Source organism: Atractosteus spatula, chromosome 20 (assembly GCF_055471065.1).
Source record: "Atractosteus spatula isolate fAtrSpa1 chromosome 20, fAtrSpa1.hap1, whole genome shotgun sequence".
Lineage (NCBI taxonomy): Eukaryota > Metazoa > Chordata > Actinopteri > Semionotiformes > Lepisosteidae > Atractosteus > Atractosteus spatula.
In genome coordinates, this window is record NC_142725.1 from 3371496 (window position 1) to 3381183 (window position 9688).

Genomic DNA, 9688 nt, shown 5'->3' on the forward strand with positions numbered 1-9688 from the left:
TGTGTAGAAGTTCTCAAAACATGTTTTTCAGCCCGAGATAAACGCGTTTTTCAATCTGGAGCATCCCAATGTAACTGTTGGGCTCAGAAGAGCACACTGAGTCAGCTCTTAGCCCCACTGTGCAGAAGTTGTCAAAACATGTCTTTCAGCCTGAGAAAAATGCGTTTTTCAAACTTTAGCATCCCAATGTAACTGCTGGGCTCAGAAGAGCACACTGAGTCAGATCTTTGCCCCACTATGCAAAAGTTGTCCAAACGTGTTTTTGAGCCCGAGATAAACGCGTTTTTCAGTCTGGAGCATCCCGATGTAACTGCTGGGCTCAGAAGAGCACACTGAGTCAGCTCTTAGCCCAACTGTGCAGAAGTTGTCAAAACATATTTTTCAGCCCGATATAAACGCGTTTTTCAGTCTGGAGCATCCCAATGTAACTGCTGGGCTCAGAAGAGACACTGAGTCAGCTCTTAGCCCCACTGTGAAGCAGTCGTCAAAACGTCTTTTTCAGCCCGAAATAACGCGTTTTTCAATCTACAGCATCCCAATGTAACTGCTGGTCTCAGAAGAGAACACTGAGTCAGCTCTTAGCCCCACTGTGCAGAAGTTGTCAAAACGTGTCTTTCAGCCCGAGATAAACGCGTTTTTCAATCTGGAGCATCCCAATGAAACTGCTGGGCTCAGAAGAGAACACTGAGTCAGCTCTTAGCCCCACTGTGCAGAAGATCTCAAAACATGTTTTTCAGCCCGAGATAAACCCGTTTTTCAATCTGGAGCATCCCAATGTAACTGTTGGCCTCAGAAGAGCACACTGATTCAGCTCTTCGCCCCACTGTGCAGAAGTTGTCAAAACGTGTTTTTCAGCCTGAGATAAACGCGTTTTTCAATCTGGAGCATTTAATGTAACTGCTGGGCTCAGAAGAGCACACTGAGTCAGCTCTTCGCCCCACTGTGCAGAAGATCTCAAAACGTGTTTTTCAGCCCGAGATAAATGCGTTTTTCAATCTGGAGCATTCCAATGTAACTGTTGGGCTCAGAAGAGCACACTGAGTCAGCTTTTAGCCCCACTGTGCAGAAGTTGTCAAAACGTCTTTTTCATCCCGAGATAAATGTGTTTTTCAATCTGGTGCATCCCAATGTAACTGCTGGGCTCAGAAGAGCACACTGAGTCAGCTCTTCGCCCCACTATGCAGCAGTTGTCCAAACGTGTTTATGAGCCCGAGATAAACATGTTTTTCAGTCTGGAGCATCCCAATGTAACTTTTGGGCTCAGAAGAACACACTGAGTCAGCTCTTAGCCCCACTGTGCAGAAGTTCTCAAAACGTGTTTTTCAGCCCGAGATAAACGCGTTTTTCAATCTGGAGCATCCCAATGTAACTGCTAGGCTCAGAAGAGCACACTGAGACAGCTCTTAGCCCCACTGTGCAGAAGTTGTCAAAACGTGTTTTTCAGCCCGAAATAACGCGTTTTTCAATCTACAGCATCCCAATGTAACTGCTGGTCTCAGAAGAGAACACTGAGTCAGCTCATAGCCCCACTGTGCAGAAGTTGTCAAAACGTGTTTTTCAGCATGAGATAAACGCGTTTTTCAATCTGGAGCATCCCAATGTAACTGTTGGGTTAAGAAGAGCACACTGAGTCAGCTCTTCGCCCCACTATGCAGAAGTTGTCCAAACGTGTTTATGAGCCCGAGATAAACATGTTTTTCAGTCTGGAGCATCCCAATGTAACTTTTGGGCTCAGAAGAGCACACTGAGTCAGCTCTTAGCCCCACTGTGCAGAAGTTCTCAAAACATGTTTTTCAGCCCGAAATAAACGCGTTTTTCAATCTGGAGCATCCCAATGTAACTGTTGGGCTCAGAAGAGCACACTGAGTCAGCTCTTAGCCCCACTGTGCAGAAGTTGTCAAAATGTGTTTTTCAGCCCGAAATAACGCGTTTTTCAATCTACAGCATCCCAATGTAACTGCTGGTCTCAGAAGAGAGCACTGAGTCAGCTCTTAGCCAAACTGTGCAGAAGTTGTCAAAACGTGTTTTTCAGCATGAGATAAACGCGTTTTTCAATCTTTAGCATCCCAATGTAACTGCTGGGCTCAGAAGAGCACACTGAGTCAGCTCTTCGCCCCACTGTGCAGAAGATCTCAAAACGTGTTTTTCAGCCCGAGATAAATGCGTTTTTCAATCTACAGCATCCCAATGTAACTGCTGGTCTCAGAAGAGAGCACTGAGTCAGCTCTTAGCCCCACTGTGCAGAAGTTGTCAAAACATGTTTTTCAGCATGAGATAAACGCGTTTTTCAATCTTTAGCATCCCAATGTAACTGCTGGGCTCAGAAGAGCACACTGAGTCAGCTCTTCGCCCCACTGTGCAGAAGATCTCAAAACGTGTTTTTCAGCCTGAGATAAACGCGTTTTTCAATCTGGAGCATCCCAATGTAACTGTTGGGTTAAGAAGAGCACACTGAGTCAGCTCTTCGCCCCACTGTGCAGAAGTTGTCAAAACGTGTTTTTCAGCCTGAGATAAACGCGTTTTTCAACCTGGAGCATCCCAATGTAACTGCTGGGCTCAGAAGAGCACACTGAGTCAGCTCTTCGCCCCACTGTGCAGAAGTTGACAAAACGTCTTTTTCAGCCCGAGATAAATGTGTTTTTCAATCTGGTGCATCCCAATGTAACTGCTGGACTCAGAAGCGAACACTGAGTCAGCTCTTAGCCCCACTGTGCAGAAGTTGTCAAAACGTGTTTTTCAGCCCTAGATAAACGCGTTTTTCAATCTGGAGCATCCCACTGTAGCTGCTGGGCTTAGAAGAGCACACTGAGTCAGCTCTTCGCCCCACTATGCAGAAGTTGTCCAAACGTGTTTATGAGCCCGAGATAAACATGTTTTTCAGTCTGGAGCATCCCAATGTAACTTTTGGGCTCAGAAGAGCACACTGAGTCAGCTCTTAGCCCCACTGTGCATAAGTTCTCAAAACATGTTTTTCAGCCCGAAAGAAACGCGTTTTTCAATCTGGAGCATCCCAATGTAACTGTTGGGCTCAGAAGAGCACACTGAGTCAGCTCTTAGCCCCACTGTGCAGAAGTTCTCAAAACGTGTTTTTCAGCCCGAGATAAACGCGTTTTTCAATCTGGAGCATCCCAATGTAACTGCTAGGCTCAGAAGAGCACACTGAGACAGCTCTTAGCCCCACCGTGCAGAAGTTGTCAAAACGTGTTTTTCAGCCCGAAATAACGCGTTTTTCAATCTACAGCATCCCAATGTAACTGCTGGTCTCAGAAGAGAACACTGAGTCAGCTCTTAGCCCCACTGTGCAGAAGTTGTCAAAACGTGTTTTTCAGCATGAGATAAACGCGTTTTTCAATCTTTAGCATCCCAATGTAACTGCTGGGCTCAGAAGAGCACACTGAGTCAGCTCTTCGCCCCACTGTGCAGAAGATCTCAAAACGTGTTTTTCAGCCCGAGATAAACGCGTTTTTCAATCTGGAGCATCCCAATGTAACTGTTGGGTTAAGAAGAGCACACTGAGTCAGCTCTTCGCCCCACTGTGCAGAAGTTGACAAAACGTCTTTTTCAGCCCGAGATAAATGTGTTTTTCAATCTGGTGCATCCCAATGTAACTGCTGTACTCAGAAGAGAACACTGAGTCAGCTCTTAGCCCCACTGTGCAGAAGTTGTCAAAACGTGTTTTTCAGCCCTAGATAAACGCGTTTTTCAATCTGGAGCATCCCACTGTAGCTGCTGGGCTCAGAAGAGCACACTGAGTCAGGTCTTCGCCCCACTATGCAGAAGTTGTCCAAACGTGTTTATGAGCCCGAGATAAACATGTTTTTCAGTCTGGAGCATCCCAATGTAACTTTTGGGCTCAGAAGAGCACACTGAGTCAGCTCTTAGCCCCACTGTGCAGAAGTTCTCAAAACATGTTTTTCAGCCCGAAATAAACGAGTTTTTCAATCTGGAGCATCCCAATGTAACTGTTGGGCTCAGAAGAGCACACTGAGTCAGCTCTTAGCCCCACTGTGCAGAAGTTGTCAAAATGTGTTTTTCAGCCCGAAATAACGCGTTTTTCAATCTACAGCATCCCAATGTAACTGCTGGTCTCAGAACAGCACACTGAGTCAGCTCTTAGCCCCACTGTGTAGAAGTTGTCAAAATGTGTTTTTCAGCCCGAGATAAACGCGTTTTTCAATCTGGTGCATCCCAATGTAACAGCTGGAGTCTGAAGAGCACACTGAGTCAGCTCTTAGCCCCAATGTGCAGAAGTTGTCAAAACGTGTTTTTCAGCCCGAGATAAATGTGTTTTTCAATCTGGTGCATCCCAATGTAACTGCTGGACTCTGAAGAGCACACTGAGTCAGCTCTGAACCCCACTGTGCAGAAGTTGTCAAAACGTGTTTTTCAGCCCGAGATAAATGTGTTTTTCAATCTGGAGCATCCTAATGGAACTGCTGGGCTCAGAAGAGCACACTGAGTCAGCTCTTAGCCCCACTTGGAAGAAGTTCTCAAAACGTCTTTTTCAGCCCGAGATAAACACGTTTTTCAATCTGGAGCATCCCAATGTAACTGCTGGGCTCAGAAGAGCACACTGACTCAGCTCTTCGCCACACTATGCAGAAGTTGTCCAAACGTGTTTTTGAGCCCGAGATAAACGCGTTTTTCAGTCTAGAGCATCCCAATGTAACTGCTGGGCTCAGAAGAGCACACTGAGTCAGTTCTTAGCCCCACTGTGAAGAAGTTGTCAAAACGTCTTTTTCAGCCCGACATAAACGCGTTTTTCAATCTGGAGCATCCCAATGTAACTGCTGGGCTCAGAAGAGCACACTGAGTCAGCTCTTCGCCCCACTGTGCAGAACTTCTCAAAACATGTTTCTCAGCCAGAGATAAACGCGTTTTTCAATCTGGAGCATCCCAATGTAACTGCTAGGCTCAAAAGAGCACACTGAGTCAGCTTTTAGCCCCACTGTACATTTGTAGTCAAAACGTGTTTTTCAGCATGAGATAAACACGTTTTTCAATCTGGAGCATCCCACTGTAACTGCTGGGCTCAGAAGAGCACACTGAGTCAGCTCTTCGCCCCACTATGCAGAAGTTGTCCAAACGTGTTTTTGAGCCCGAGATAAACGCGTTTTTCAGTCTGGAGCATCCCAATGTAACTGTTGGGCTCAGAAGAGCACACTGAGTCAGCTCTTAGCCCCACTGTGAAGAAGTTGTCAAAACGTCTTTTTCAGCCCGAGATAGACGCGTTTTTCAAACTGGAGCATCCCAATGTAACTGCTGGGCTCAAACGAGCAAACTGAGTCAGCTCTTAGCCCCACTGTGCAGAAGTTGTCCAAACGTGTTTTTCAGCCCGAGATAGACGCGTTTTTCCATCTGGAGCATCCCAATGTAACTGCTGGGCTCAGAAGAGCACACTGAGTCAGCTCTTAGCCCCACTGTGAAGAAGTTATCAAAACGTCTTTTTCAGCCCGAGATAGACGCGTTTTTCAATCTGGAGCATCCCAATGTAACTGCTGGGCTCAGAAGAGCACACTGAGTCAGCTCTTAGCCCCACTGTGCAGAAGTTGTCAAAACGTGGTTTTCAGCCCGAGATAGACGCGTTTTTCAATCTGGAGCTTCCCAATGTAACTGCTGGGCTCAGAAGAGCACACTGAGTCAGCTCTTAGCCCCACTGTGCAGAAGTTGTCCAAACGTGTTTTTGAGCCCGAGATAAACGCGTTTTCCAGTCTGGAGCATCCCAATGTAACTGCTGGGCTCAGAAGAGCACACTGAGTCAGCTCTTACCCCACTGTGAAGAAGTTGTCAAAACGTGTTTTTCAGCCCGAGATAAACGTGTTTTTCAATCTGGAGCATCGCAATGTAACTGCTAGGCTCAGAAGAGCACACTGAGACAGCTCTTAGCCCCACTGTGCAGAAGTTGTCAAAACGTGTTTTTCAGCACGAGATAAACGCGTTTTTCAATCTGGAGCATCCCAATGTAACTGTTGGGCTCAGAAGAGCACACTGAGTCAGCTCTTAGCCCCACTGTGCAGAAGTTGTCAAAACATGTTTTTCAGCCCGAGATAAACGCGTTTTTCAATCTAGAGCATCCCAATGTAACTGCTGGGCTCAGAAGAGCACACTGAGTCAGCTCTTTGCCCCACTATGCAGAAGTTGTCCAAACGTGTTTTTGAGTCCGATATAAACGCGTTTTTCAGTCTGGAGCATCCCAATGTAACTGTTGGGCTCAGAAGAGCACACTGAGTCAGCTCTTAGCCCCACTGTGCAGAAGTTGTCAAAATGTGTTTTTCAGCCCGAAATAACGCGTTTTTCATTCTACAGCATCCCAATGTAACTGCTGGGCTCAGAAGAGCACACTGAGTCAGCTCTTTGCCCCACTATGCAGAAGTTGTCCAAACGTGTTTTTGAGTCCGATATAAACGCGTTTTTCAGTCTGGAGCATCCCAATGTAACTGTTGGGCTCAGAAGAGAGCACTGAGTCAGCTCTTAGCCCCACTGTGCAGAAGTTGTCAAAACGTGTTTTTCAGCATGAGATAAACGCGTTTTTCAATCTTTAGCATCCCAATGTAACTGCTGGGCTCAGAAGAGCACACTGAGTCAGCTCTTCGCCCCACTGTGCAGAAGATCTCAAAACGTGTTTTTCAGCCCGAGATAAATGCGTTTTTCAATCTGGAGCATTCCAATGTAACTGTTGGGCTCAGAAGAGCACACTGAGTCAGCTTTTAGCCCCACTGTGCAGAAGTTGTCAAAACGTCTTTTTCAGCCCGAGATAAACGTGTTTTTCAATCTGGTGCATCCCAATGTAACTGCTGGACTCAGAAGAGCACACTGAGTCAGCTTTTAGCCCCACTGTGCAGAAGTTGTCAAAACGTGTCTATCAGCCCGAGAGAAATGCGTTTTCAATCTGGAGCATCCCAATGTAACTGCTAGGCTCAAAAGAGCACACTGAGACAGCTCTTAGCCCCACTGTGCAGAAGTTGTCAAAATGTGTTTTTCAGCCCGAGATAAACGCGTTTTTCAACCTGGAGCATCCCAATGTAGCTGCTGGGCTCAGAAGAGCACACTGAGTCAGCTCTTCGCCCCACTATGCAGCAGTTGTCCAAACGTGTTTATGAGCCCGAGATAAACATGTTTTTCAGTCTGGAGCATCCCAATGTAACTTTTGGGCTCAGAAGAGCACACTGAGTCAGCTCTTAGCCCCACTGTGCAGAAGTTCTCAAAACGTGTTTTTCAGCCCGAGATAAACGCGTTTTTCAATCTGGAGCATCCCAATGTAACTGCTGGTCTCAGAAGAGAACACTGAGTCAGCTCTAGCCCCACTGTGCAGAAGTTGTCAAAACGTGTTTTTCAGCATGAGATAAACGCGTTTTTCAATCTTTAGCATCCCAATGTAACTGCTGGGCTCTTAAGAGCACACTGAGTCAGCTCTTCGCCCCACTGTGCAGAAGATCTCAAAACGTGTTTTTCAGCCCGAGATAAACGCGTTTTTCAATCTGGAGCATCCCAATGTAACTGTTGGGTTAAGAAGAGCACACTGAGTCAGCTCTTCGCCCCACTGTGCAGAAGTTGTCAAAACGTGTTTTTCAGCCTGAGATAAACGCGTTTTTCAACCTGGAGCATCCCAATGTAACTGCTGGGCTCAGAAGAGGACACTGAGTCAGCTCTTCGCCCCACTGTGCAGAAGTTGACAAAACGTCTTTTTCAGCCCGAGATAAATGTGTTTTTCAATCTGGTGCATCCCAATGTAACTGCTGGACTCAGAAGAGAACACTGAGTCAGCTCTTAGCCCCACTGTGCAGAAGTTGTCAAAACGTGTTTTTCAGCCCTAGATAAACGCGTTTTTCAATCTGGAGCATCCCACTGTAGCTGCTGGGCTCAGAAGAGCACACTGAGTCAGCTCTTCGCCCCACTATGCAGAAGTTGTCCAAACGTGTTTATGAGCCCGAGATAAACATGTTTTTCAGTCTGGAGCATCCCAATGTAACTTTTGGGCTCAAAAGAGCACACTGAGTCAGCTCTTAGCCCCACAGTGCAGAAGTTCTCAAAACATGTTTTTCAGCCCGAAATAAACGCGTTTTTCAATCTTTAGCATCCCAATGTAACTGCTGGGCTCAGAAGAGCACACTGAGTCAGCTCTTCGCCCCACTGTGCAGAAGATCTCAAAACGTGTTTTTCAGCCCGAGACAAATGCGTTTTTCAATCTACAGCATCCCAATGTAACTGCTGGTCTCAGAAGAGAGCACTGAGTCAGCTCTTAGCCCCACTGTGCAGAAGTTGTCAAAACGTGTTTTTCAGCATGAGATAAACGTGTTTTTCAATCTTTAGCATCCCAATGTAACTGCTGGGCTCAGAAGAGCACACTGAGTCAGCTCTTCGCCCCACTGTGCAGGAGATCTCAAAACGTGTTTTTCAGCCTGAGATAAACGCGTTTTTCAATCTGGAGCATCCCAATGTAACTGTTGGGTTAAGAAGAGCACACTGAGTCAGCTCTTCGCCCCACTGTGCAGAAGTTGTCAAAACGTGTTTTTCAGCCTGAGATAAACGCGTTTTTCAACCTGGAGCATCCCAATGTAACTGCTGGGCTCAGAAGAGCACACTGAGTCAGCTCTTCGCCCCACTGTGCAGAAGTTGACAAAACGTGTTTTTCAGCCCGACATAAATGTGTTTTTCAATCTGGTGCATCCCAATGTAACTGCTGGACTTAGAAGAGAACACTGAGTCAGCTCTTAGCCCCACTGTGCAGAAGTTGTCAAAACGTGTTTTTCAGCCCTAGATAAACGCGTTTTTCAATCTGGAGCATCCCACTGTAGCTGCTGGGCTTAGAAGAGCACACTGAGTCAGCTCTTCGCCCCACTATGCAGAAGTTGTCCAAACGTGTTTATGAGCCCGAGATAAACATGTTTTTCAGTCTGGACCATCCCAATGTAACTTTTGGGCTCAGAAGAGCACACTGAGTCAGCTCTTAGCCCACTGTGCATAAGTTCTCAAAACATGTTTTTCAGCCCGAAAGAAACGCGTTTTTCAATCTGGAGCATCCCAATGTAACTGCTAGGTTCAGAAGAGCACACTGAGTCAGGTCTTAGCCCCACTGTGCAGAAGTTCTCAAAACATATTTTTCAGCCCGAAATAACGCGTTTTTCAATCTACAGCATCCCAATGTAACTGCTGGTCTCAGAAGAGAACACTGAGTCAGCTCTTAGCCCCACTGTGCAGAAGTTGTCAAAACGTGTTTTTCAGCATGAGATAAACGCGTTTTTCAATCTTTAGCATCCCAATGTAACTGCTGGGCTCAGAAGAGCACACTGAGTCAGCTCTTTACCCCACTATGCAGAAGTTGTCCTAACGTGTTTTTCAGCCCGAGATAAACGTGTTTTTCAATCTGGAGCATCGCAATGTAACTGCTAGGCTCAGAAGAGCACACTGAGACAGCTCTTAGCCCCACTGTGCAGAAGTTGTCAAAACGTGTTTTTCAGCACGAGATAAACATGTTTTTCAGTCTGGAGCATCCCAATGTAACTGTTGGGCTCAGAAGAGCACACTGAGTCAGGTCTTAGCCCCACTGTGCAGAAGTTCTCAAAACATGTTTTTCAGCCCGAGATAAACGCGTTTTTCAATCTGGAGCATCCCAATGTAACTGTTGGGCTCAGAAGAGCACACTGAGTCAGCTCTTCGCCCCACTGTGCAACAGTTGTCAAAACGTGTT